This window comes from Chelonia mydas, chromosome 13 (genome assembly GCF_015237465.2).
Source record: "Chelonia mydas isolate rCheMyd1 chromosome 13, rCheMyd1.pri.v2, whole genome shotgun sequence".
NCBI classification, from domain to species: Eukaryota; Metazoa; Chordata; order Testudines; family Cheloniidae; genus Chelonia; species Chelonia mydas.
In genome coordinates this window covers 35,906,716-35,915,840 of record NC_051253.2, presented here as the reverse complement: position 1 = coordinate 35,915,840, position 9,125 = coordinate 35,906,716, and the positions used below count along the sequence as shown (strand labels likewise).

Sequence of the window (9,125 nt, the reverse complement as noted above, 5' to 3'; positions counted from 1 at the left end):
ATTACTCTCTATGTTAGTGGTGTGGGGGTGGAGGGTTTGTGGAACATCAGTCTATCTTCTATGGGGAGAGGGGGCTGTAGAGTTTGGATGGCCTCCACCCCAGGAGAAGGGGGACCAATCTCCATGGGGACAGGTTGGTTAGAGGAGTCAAGGGGGGGCTAAACTAATAAGCAAAGGGGAGGGTAAAAGCACGGAAGAAATGAGCTCTCAGGAAAAATCAAGAACAAAATTAATCCAGGAAGCCCAATTAAATGATGAGAAGAAATTCTTGGCTTGCCTCTGCACCAGTGCGAGGAGTCTGGGGAACAAACACAAGGTACTGGAATTGCTCCTCTCGGAGCAGCAGTTTGGTGTAGCAGGTGTGACTGGAACCTGGTGGGATGATTCCCGTGACTGGACGGTTAAAATCCATGATTACCAGCTAGACAGGAAGGATCAAGTGGGCAAAAGGGGAGGGGGCGTGCACTCAATGTCAAAAATGGCACCACCTGTTTCCAAGTCATTGATAACCGGGAAGAAAATGATCCTGGATACTTATGGATCAGCGTCCTACCAGATAAAACACATGAGAGGTTAGCTGGTGTCCTAGGTCCCAGCTTAGCACATTAGCCATAAGCCCAGCCTTTCCTGTAGGGGTGAATTCCTGCCTGGCCCTGGCCGATGCAGCAGCTGCTCTGGATTTCACAGCTCGGGTTGATAGCTCAGTACCCGAAACACTTTTTTTTTGTAACTCCATTTTTATTCTTTGCTGGCAACGTAGCATGGAGCAAAACACAGCAGGCCGCACAGCAGGGCGGGGCAGGGAAGGTGGGAAGGAGGCGATCAGCACCGGGGGTGGATCTGCAATCAGTTCAGTGCAGCCTTCTCTGCGTTCCCTTCCCACTGGCCTTCCCGGCACTGGGAACAGGAGTGTTTGGAACGGGCGGTGGCCAGCCCGATGAACTAACCCATGGGATAGGTCCAGTGAGGCCAGGGCAGGCTGCAGTTTTCACAGGAGTTAGCAGGTCAGGTAACAATGAAGATCCCCCAATAAATGGTCATTCGACCAGCTGACATGGGGGAGAGCTACAAACCGCCAGGTCTGCCCCAGGATTTGACTTGTGTCCGTTATCCCGGGGGAAATAAACCAGCTGGTTCCCTAGCGAAGAGGCAGCCTAAGGGTCTGGGTTGGGATTGCCACGGGAGCCGATGGGGGCTGGTCTTGAACCTCGTTCCTAACTCCCCTAGGCTCAGTGCCTTGATGCTCATGGGTTGGGCGTTGCCTGAGAGGAATGATGGCTGTGGGGGGGCTATTCTGGGGAGAGGGGGGTTTGGCCAATCTGCAAAGCATGCCCTACATCTGGGCATCAGCAAAGGACAGAAGCGATGCAGCTCCGGCCCCCGCAGCTATTCCCGGCTTGGCTCAGGGCTGCAGCCTCCTCAACATCGCCTCTGTGCAGGGGATGAAGGTGGTGATTTTCGTGTAGACCCCGGGAGGGCTGGGAGGCCCCCAAGAGACGATGCTCTGGGCTGTTTCCCCACACACCAGGGGGCCTCCAGAATCACCCTGTGAAATAAAACAAGCCACAGATGGAGAACAGCTCAGTGAGTCATTCCCACTGACGCACAGCTCAGTGACAGCCCCCTATGTCCAACTGGTCTCTGCTTGGCTCCCCAAAGGCCCAGCTGGTCTCAGCCCCCCCAACCCACCCCAGATATTTTCCCATTATTTTGTACAGCACCAAGCACAGTGGGACCTGATCGTTGACCGCCACTCGTAAGCCTGACTACAACACCAACAGCCTCATTAATAATAACGATTTATCAAAGATGCTTGAAGCCAGGAGGAGAATCACCTTCCAAGAGTCTTTGCCCGTCTTTGGATCCCCCACACACATCATGGAGGAGGCATTATAGTAGCAGTATGGCCCGTTAGGATTACCAGGACATGCAGCATCCTGCATCACCAAGACGTCCACCTCCTGGAGCCTGGCCGGGGTCGAGGTACAATCTGTGCTGGTGCCACCCCAGCCGGCGACGCTGCACATGGCCCCCGTCTCTGCTCTCTCACTGGCGCGGGGCAGGGAGATGGTATCCCCCCATCTGTTCAGCTTTGCCCTCTCTGCCAGCTGAGACACAAGAACGACGAAGATCAATGTGAGGGTCACACTCAAGGACACAGAGACGCACCCCAATACCCAGAAACACACTAAGCCATGACGGTGAGGTCACTGGGGACGGGGGGATGGGATGGGGGCGGTACCTGAAGCAGTGTGAGGTCATTGGGGGCGGGATGATGGGATGGGGGCGGTACCTGCAGCAGTGTGAGGTCATTGGGGGTGGGGTGATGGGATGGGGGCGGTGCCTGCAGCAGTGTGAGGTCACTGGGGGTGGGGTGATGGGATGGGGGTGGTACCTGAAGCAGTGTGAGGTCATTGGGGACGGGGGGATGGGATGGGAGCGGTACCTGAAGCAGTGTGAGGTCATTGGGGGCGGGATGATGGGATGGGGGCGGTACCTGCAGCAGTGTGAGGTCATTGGGGGTGGGGGGATGGAATGGGGATGGTACCTGAAGCAGTGTGAGGTCATTGGGGGCGGGATGATGGGATGGGGGTGGTACCTGAAGCAGTGTGAGGTCACTGGGGGTGGGGTGATGGGATGGGGGTGGTACCTGAAGCAGTGTGAGGTCATTGGGGGCGGGGTGATGGGAGGGGGGCGGTACCTGCAGCAGTGTGAGGTCACTGGGGGCGGGGTAATGGGATGGGAGCGGTGCCTGCAGCAGTGTGAGGTCACTGGGGGTGGGGTGATGGGATGGGGGTGGTACCTGAAGCAGTGTGAGGTCATTGGGGGCGGGGTAATGGGATGGGAGCGGTGCCTGCAGCAGTGTGAGGTCACTGGGGGTGGGGGGATGGGATGGGGGCGGTGCCTGCAGCAGCATGATGTCATTGTTTGTGCTCTCTTTGTTGTACTGCGGGTGGGGGATCCGGTGACACACAGAGATTGTCTGTTGGCTCTGTTCCTGTTCTCTAAAAGCCAAGAGCAATACATGGGGCGTTAGGGGCAGGAGCGCAGGTGAGGAGGGGGAGGGGCACAGGTGGGTCTGACTCAGGAGCACTGATATGGGGAGGACAGGGCAGCCTGGGGCTCTCAATCTGTGATCTCAGACTCAGTTTTCAGCTTCGGGGCTGGGAAATAGCACAGGGGACTTTTTCCCTCTGCGAGGTGCTGGCTGCAGCACAAACACCTGCCCAGTGGTGTGGGGGTCCCAGCCAGTGTCTCTACCAGCCCTGGTGTTGTTCCTCTGAGCTCCTTCACGCCCCGCAGTCCTCCTGCCCCCGGGAACTCAGCTCCTCCCCACCCCCGGCTAGATCCAGACAGGAGTCTATGCCAGCTCCTCCCAGCCCAGAGCCCCTCAGAGCTGTCCTGGGGCTGTGAGCCCCTCCCTGCCCCAATCAGGGCAATGGGCCGGACCCCAGCTGGTGCCAATGGCTGTAGCTCCATTGATTTACCCAGCGCTGGATCTGGACGATGGTTTGCAGAGGCCCCTAGAGACACAGCGACGCCCCCTGAGCAGATCAGACCCCTGGGCTCTGCTCTCCCAGCCTGTCACACTACCTGCTCCTTCCCTGCAACCTGTGACAGCGCCAGAGCTCCCGGCTCCCCCATCACCCGCTAACACCCGACCTGCCCTGACATCCCCAGCACAGAGGCGCTTACTCTCCATTGCAGTGAGCGGCCGTCAGCACGAAGTTCTCCGCCACCAGGAACTCTCCGCAGATACAGGTCTTCCCTCTGCGTTGTATATCCAGATAGGCCATGTAGGGTCTGGAGTGGGGCTTGGCTTCCTGGCCTCCAATGATCTGGTAGACCAGGTTCATAGAAAGAGCCCCATCGTCTCTCTGGGCTCGGTTGGAACCGAGCTCCCCATCCCGAAGGGGAGTCACCACAACCTCATCCCACCCCTCTGATGCTCTCCTTGCGGGATCCCTGTGCCTGGAACTCTTCCCCCTTCTCAGCTCTCCCCCAGACTGGACGCCCCATGGGGCCGGAGGGTAAATCTGAAGCTCTGCCCTCGCTCGGTGGAGAATCGGTGCATAACACACCAGGAGTGGGTCAGTAATCGCACTGCCTGGACTTAACAGCTATGGGGGCTGAAGTCATCCCAGATTAAGGCAGGCAGCCCCTGGAAGGGAACTCATAGACTCATAGACTTCAAGGTCAGAAGGGACCACTATGATCATCTAGTCTGACCTCCTGCACAGCGCAGGCCACAGAATCTCACCCACCCACTCCTGTAATAAACGCCTAACCTATGTCTGAGCTACTGAACTCCTCAAATCATGGTTTAAAAACTTCGAAGTGCAGAGAATCATCCAGAGAATCCTCCAGCAAGTGACCCATGCCCCACGCTACAGGGGAGGGTGAAAACCCCCCAGGGCCTCTTCCAATCTGCCCTGGAGGAAAATTCCTTCCCGACCCCAAATATGGCGATCAGTGAATCCCTGAGCATGTGGGCAAGACTCACCAGCCAGATACCCAGAAAAGAATTCTCTACAGTAACTCAGATCCCACCCCATCTAACATCCCATCAAAGGCCATTGGGCCTATTTACCATGAATAGTTAAAGATCAATTAATTGCCAAAATCATGTTATCCCATCATACCATCTCCTCCATAAACTTATCCAGTTTAATCTTGAAGCCAGATATGTCTTTTGCCCCCACTACTCCCCTTGGAAGGCTGTTCCAGAACTTTACTCCTCTGATGGTTAGAAACCTTCATCTAACTTCAAGTCTAAACTTCCCGATGGCCAGTTTATATCCATTTGTTCTTGTGTCCACATTGGTACTGAGCTTAAATAATTCCTCTCCCTCCCTGGTATTTATCCCTCTGATATATTTATAGAGAGCAATCATATCTCCCCTCAGCCTTCTTTTGGTTAGGCTAAACAAGCCAAGCTCCTTGAGTCTCCTTTCATAAGACGGGTTTTCCATTCCTCAGATCATCCTAGTAGCCCTTCTCTGTACCTGTTCCAGTTTGAATTCATTCTTTTAAACATGGGAGACCAGAACTGCACACAATATTCCAGATGAGGTCTCACCAGTGCCTTGTATAACGATACTAAAACCTTATCTCTACTGCAAATACCTATCCTGATGCATCCCAAGACCGCATTAGCTTTTTTCACGGCCATATCACATTGGCGGCTCATAGTCATCCTGTTATCAACCAATACTCCGAGGTCCTTCTCCTCAGTTACTTCCAACTGATGCGTCCCCGGCTTATAACAAAAATTCTTGTTATTAATCCCTAAATGCATGACCTTGCACTTTTCACTATTAAATTTCATCCCATTACTGTTACTCTAGTTTACAAGGTCATCCAGATCCTCCTGTAGGATATCCCTGTCCTTCTCTGTATTGGTAATACCTCCCAACTTTGTGTCATCTGCAAACTTTATTAGCACACTCCCACTTTTTGTGCCAAGGTCAGTAATAAAAAGATTAAATAAGATTGGTCCCAAAACCGATCCCTGAGGAACTCCACTGGTAACCTCCTTCCAGCCTGACAGTTCACCTTTCAGTATGACCCATTGAAGTCCCCCCTTTAATCAGTTCCTTATCCACCTTTCAATTTTCATATTGATCCCCATCTTTCCCAATTTAACTAATAATTCCCCATGTAGAACCATATCAGATGCCTTACTGAAATCAAGGTAAATTAGATCCACTGCGTTTCCTTTGTCTAAAAAATCTGTTACCTTCTCAAAGAAGGCTGAGGCCCAGGGAGATTGTAAACCTGCCTAAGGGATATAAGTGACCATCCTCAATCCATACAAATCCCTATCCACAGAGATCCTGGGGAGATCTGGGAAGTGGTCCCAGATTTCTTGGGTCCCAGCCCAGTGGCCTAGCCCCATGGCCAACCTCCCTGTCTGGGACACAGATTGGCAGTGGAGTCCCAAAGGAGGCTGTGTGGGCTTGGCCACCCAACCCCTTGGGCTGCTTTGAGAGCCCCAGCCGCACTCAGGAGAGGATGCAGTGTTTGATACAGGCACTTGGCCCCAGCAGGAAGAAGGGGGAGATCCTAAACGCTGCCCACAGCTCCCCATATGGGGCAAGGGTCCCACTCCCCATGGGCCCTGATCTCCCACTCCCCACAAACTCACCAGCCTGAGACCCAGGGGGAAGGAGAAAGGCCACGGGAAGCAGGACAAGGATCAAGAGCTGCATTGTCAGAGACATCCAGGGATGGGCACGGAGCCTCTGCCTCAGCCCCAGGGGTTATATGGACAAGGAACGGGGAGGGGTGGGCAGGGCCTGGCAACCACAGGGACGTGTACCCTGCTTCCCAGAAACTCCCACCTCCTATGGCCCAAGAGTGGAGATGCTGATTGGCGAAGCTTCAAGCCACAGCTGTGCCCACATCAGGGCGGGGGGTTTCCTCCCTGCTCTGGTGCCCACCCAGCCCGGCTGTGGATGTGGTTAACCCGGCCCTCTCCCTGCTACAGGTGTAAGAAACACCCCTGGGCTTCTCTCCAGTGAGATACCCAGACCCATAGGTTTCAAGGGCAGGAGGGACCATTGTGACCTTCCAACCTGACCCCCTGGTGGACACCCCAGAGCCAGAACCCACCCAGCGACTCCTGCCTCCACCACGGACCCCGGTCAGTTGCTCCCATGGCTCCATGTTTAATGTTTGCATATTAGTCTCAGCCAGACCTTTTCTGACTCCAGCTCCCGGCCATTGGGTCTTGTCCTGCCTTGGCCAGAGAGGTTGAAGAGTCCCCTGCTCTCAGAAACCCCTGCTCCATGGAGGTTCCTACAGAGGGGCCAAGTCCCGTCTTCACCTCCAATACCCTCAGGAGACCACTCTCCTTGGAGCTCTCCCCGCCAGCCAGGGTCTCCAGATCTCAGTTTGTTCTTGTAGCTCTTTCCAGTTTCTCAACATCCTGCTGGAAGTGTGAACACCAGAGCTGGGCACAATCTCCAGTCATGATCCCACAAGGGCCGTATCCAGAGGTGACCCCACCTCCTTGCTGCTACTCAATATCCCCTGGTTTATACACCCAAGGTGTGACGACATGGGACTGTTCTTAATGTTTCCTCTGAATACTGTAGGGGTGCCTAAGTTTCCCCTATGCAGTTCTTAAGTCTCTAGGTGGTGGGATAAGAGGGTGTAATTGTTGCAGAGCAAAGGGCCAGTGTGCATAAATGGCCGACATTTTGTCTCCTGGTAACTGATGGCCTGGGCCCTTCCCCCCTGCAAGGTGAGAGCTAAAGGGTTGGAGAACAAAGGAATCAGGTGACCTCCTGGCCCGGGAAAGGGACAAAGCCCAGAGGAGGAGGGGCTGGAGGTTGAGGGAGTTGGGGCTGGCTGGGGATGTGGAGTGAAGTGCAGACGTGGTTGTTTGGCTCACTGCCCCCCAAAATGGACCCGGCTGAGGGGTCCTGTTCTCCGTACCTACAAGCTCTGTTTTAGACCGTGTTCCTGTCATCTAATAAACCTCTGTTTTACTGGCTGGCTGAGAGTCATGTCTGACAGCGGAGTTGGGGTGCAGGACCCCCTGGCTTCCCCAGGACCCCGCCTGGGTGGACTCATGGTGGGAAGTGCATGGAGGGGCAGAGGATGCTGAATGTTCCGAGGTCAGACCCAGGAAGGTGGAAGCCGTGTGAGCTTTTTGCCCTGCGGACAGTCTGCTCCCAGAGAGGAGACTTCCCCAGAGTCCTGCCTGGCTTCGTAGGGAGCAGTTCCAGAGCATCGCCCAGGAACTCCGTGACACTAGGACGGTATCTGCCTGCTTAGCTCCAGCATTGCTCTGAAACCTCTTGTTTGGATGGGTTCCGCCATGCTCCCTTTCAGAGCCCCTGCTCTCCACGTCACAGCTCCCGTCCTGCCAGCGTGAACAACATCCCTTGTCCCTCAATGTTTGACCTTGTTTTTGGCTGGATTCATGTGAAGGTCTAATTGAGCCAAACTCACCAGGTGACCCAGGTAGCTCTGTAGCTTGGAGGCGTCCCCCATCCCACCTATCCTTGTGTTCTCTGGAGAATTTACCAGCAACAATTTTACATGAACTTCCAGATCATTGATACAGATACTGAATAACCTCAGGTCCAGAACAGAGCTTTGTGGGGCCCACCAGAAACACACATGTGGATGCTGATTCCTTTTTGAAGATCACACTTTGAGGAGGATCAGTTAGCCCATTTTGGAGCCATGCTGAGTTTTTTGAGAGCTAATTTCTCAATTCAAATGTTGTGTGGTACTTGGGCAAACTCCCTAAGGAAATCCACGTATATATCACATCAGCACAGTCACCTTCATGAACCAGACTTTTAACATCGCTCAGAAATGACAGAGTGGTTACTGGTTTCAGAGTAGCAGCCGTGTTAGTTTGTATCAGCAAAGAGAATGAGGAGTCCTTGTGGCACCTTAGAGTCTAACACATTTATTTGGGCATAAGCTTTTGTGGGCTAGAACCCACTTCATCAGATGCATGGAGTGGAAAATACAGTAGGCAGGTTTAAATACACAGAAATTGAAAAAATCGGAGTTGTCTTACCAAGTCCGGGGGTAAGTGCTAACGAGCCAATTCAATTAAGGTAGATGTGGCCTATTCTCAACTGTTGACAAGAAGGGGTGAATACCAAGGGAGGGAAAAATCACTTTTGTAGTGCTAATGAGGCCAAGGCAATCAAGGTGGCCCGTTTCAAACAGTTGACAAGAAGGTGTGAGTATCAGCAGAGGGAAATTAATTTTTGTAGTGACCCATCCACTCCCAGTCTTTATTCCGGCCTAATTTGATGGTATCCAGTTTGCAAATTAATTCCTGTTCTGCAGTTTTTCGTTGGAGCCACCTTAATTGAATTGGCTCGTTAGCACTGACCCCCCACTTCGTAAGGCAACTCACATCTCTTCATGTGCTGTGTATTTATACCTGCCTACTGTTTTTTCCACTCCATGCTTCTGATGAAGTGGGTTCTAGCCCATGAAAGCTTATGCCCAAATAAATTTGTTAGTCTCTAAAGTGCCACAAGGACTCCTCGGGGGTTTTTTAGAGTGGTTATTGAACATGGTCTGCTCTCCATGAACCCATATTGACTGGCATTAACTCTGTTTCCATCCTTTAGTATCTGCCTATT

The 9,125-nt window shown here is 53.3% G+C and overlaps 1 pseudogene; it reads right to left on the bottom strand.

Annotated features, from left to right (window-relative positions):
* Positions 1-780: 780 nt before the first annotated feature.
* LOC102947180 lies at positions 781-6,224 on the bottom strand (annotated as a pseudogene).
* Positions 6,225-9,125: the final 2,901 nt, after the last annotated feature.